Consider the following 2,500-nt stretch of genomic DNA (forward strand, 5'->3'; position numbering starts at 1 on the left):
CTGGGAAACAGACAAGAACCCCCCCCCCATCCCCCTCTCCCCCTCCTCCTCACACACACACACACACACACACACACACACACACACACACACACATTCTAACCCCTCCTACCCACCCGACAAAAAAAAATAGCAATAGCGCTGATATTCTAGCCCACAACACAAAGCCTGTCTCATGAAATAAAGGCAGAAGGAATGCGTAAAAGAAAAGCAAGGTGAGAAAGAAAGGAAGAAAGAAAGAGAGGAAGAAAGAAGAAGAAGGGAAGAAAGGAAGATAGAGAGAAAGAAAGATGGGAAGAAAGAGAGGAAGACAGAAGAAATAAAGAGAGGAAGAAAGAAAGAAAGAGAGGAAAGAAGGAAGAAAGAAGAAGAAAGAAAGAGGGGACGAAAGAAGAAGAAGAAGGAAGAAGAAGAAAGAGAGGAAGAAAGAAAGGAAGATAGAAGAAAGAAAGAGAGGAAGAGAGGAAGAAAAAAAGAAGAGAGGAAGAAAGTAAGAGAGGAAGAAAGAAAGAAAGAGAGGAAGAGAGAGGAAGAAAGAAAGAGAGGAAGAGGAGAGTTCCATGCTGTGTGTTCCAGTCATGAAGACCACCAGTTTACAGGGGTCAGTTCCATGCTGTGTGGTCCAGTCATGAAGACCACCAGTTTACAGGGGTCAGTTCCATGCTGTGTGGTCCAGTCATGAAGACAGACCACCAGTTTACAGGGGTCAGTTCCATGCTGTGTGGTCCAGTTGTTCAGACCACCAGTTTACAGGGGTCAGTTCAATGCTGTGTGGCCCGTCATAAAGGAAGCCCACATTTTTTAAAGGGCGAACCATGCTGTTGTGGTCCAGTCGGGGAAAAAGGGACCACCTTTTTTCGGGGGTCATTTTCCATGCTGTGTGGTCCAGTTGTTCAGACCACCATTTTTACGGGGGTCGTTCCATGCTGTTGGTCCACTCATTAAGAAGACCCCCAGTTTGCGGGGGGCCCGTTCCATGCTGTGTGGCCCATTTGTTCGGGGACCACCAGTTTAAACAGGGGTCTTTTCCATGCTGTGTGGCCACTCAAAAAGACAGGACCCCCATTTTGCGGGGGTTTCAGTTCCATGCTGTGTGGCCCAGTTGTTCAACCCCAGTTTACGGGGGTTCTTTTCCCCATGCGGTGTGGCCCATCTTAAAGGGCCAGACCCCCAGTTTGAAAGGGGGTCAGTTCCATGGGGTGGTCCAGTTGTTAGCCACCAGTTTACAGGGGTCTTTTTCCTTGCTGTGTGGTCCACTCATTAAGACGCCCCACCAGTTTGGGGGGGTTTCAGTTCCTTGCTGTGTGGTCCAGTTGTTCAGACCCCCAGTTTAAGGGTCGTTCCATGTTTGTGTGGTCCCCCTCATAAAGGGACCACCGTTTACGGGGGGCATTTCCAAATGCTGGGGTTTTCCCAGTCAGGGAAGCCACCGGGTTTTCAGGGGTCAGTTCCATGCTGTGTGGTCCAGTCTGAAGAAGCCACAGTTTACGGGGGTTTCATTTCCCAAAGCTGTGTGACCCAGTCATAAAGGCAAGACCACCGGTTTACGGGGGCATTTTCAATGCGGGGTGGTCCTTTTAAATCCATCAGGTTCAGGTTCTGAGGGTCGGGGGACGGACTTTTTGGTCAAATGTTTTCTTCTGTCTTTTTCTCTGTCTCTCTCGGTTGTCTCTTTTCTCTCACCCCCTCCACCCCCCTCCCCCCTTCTCTTTTCTCTCTCTCTCTCCTCCTCTCTCGTATTGCCCCGGGTTTTTGACAGTTTTGTGTCATTTTTTGTTGTTGTTGTTGAATAAAACAGTTTTGCTCTGGCTGTATTTGTGTCTGTCTGACTGTCTGTCTGTGTGTCTGTCTGACTCAATCTGTCTTGTCCATCTCTGTCTGTAGTCTGTCTGTCTGTCTATACTGTCTGTCTGTGGGCGCGCGCGCATACACACACACACACACACACACACACACACACACACATACACACACACACACACACACGCTCGCTCGCACGCACGCACATAATGGCAGCATGAGGAGTCAAGACCTAATGAGATATGGTACATACACAATACACATTACACACACACACACACAGCTGCTTTTTTTTCGGTGGGGGTGGGGGGGACGGGGGGGGGGGGGACGGGAGGGACTGGGGGGGGGGGGGTGGAGGTGGAGATCAGTCAGTTGATCTCTCGTTCCGCTAAACCTTTGGGGTTTTTACAGCAAAACGCTCACACAGCCATACACCCCATCTCCTTCCTTTTTGTAGCCCCACCTACGCACCCCCCCCCCCCCCCCCCCCACACACACACACACACACAACCCCTCTACTCCCCTCACTCCCTTACACCCCATACCACCCCCCACACAACCACCAACAATACCACCACCACATAAACACACACACAACACAACACGCCTCACCCTTCACCCCCTGTCCAAGCTCAAAACTTGGCAGTACGGTAGTTGAGTTTATCAGCTCAATCGTCAGGTACCCCTACTCCTACTACTA

The 2,500-nt window shown here is 50.3% G+C and overlaps 1 protein-coding gene across 1 annotated transcript in view; it reads right to left on the reverse strand.

Moving 5' to 3' along the window:
• Positions 1-2,500, reverse strand: part of LOC143291022 (uncharacterized) — a 92,651-nt gene that overhangs the window by 27,680 nt on the left and 62,471 nt on the right. The window lies entirely within an intron of this gene.

Source organism: Babylonia areolata, chromosome 16 (genome assembly GCF_041734735.1).
Source record: "Babylonia areolata isolate BAREFJ2019XMU chromosome 16, ASM4173473v1, whole genome shotgun sequence".
In the NCBI taxonomy this organism is placed as follows: Eukaryota; Metazoa; Mollusca; class Gastropoda; order Neogastropoda; family Buccinidae; genus Babylonia; species Babylonia areolata.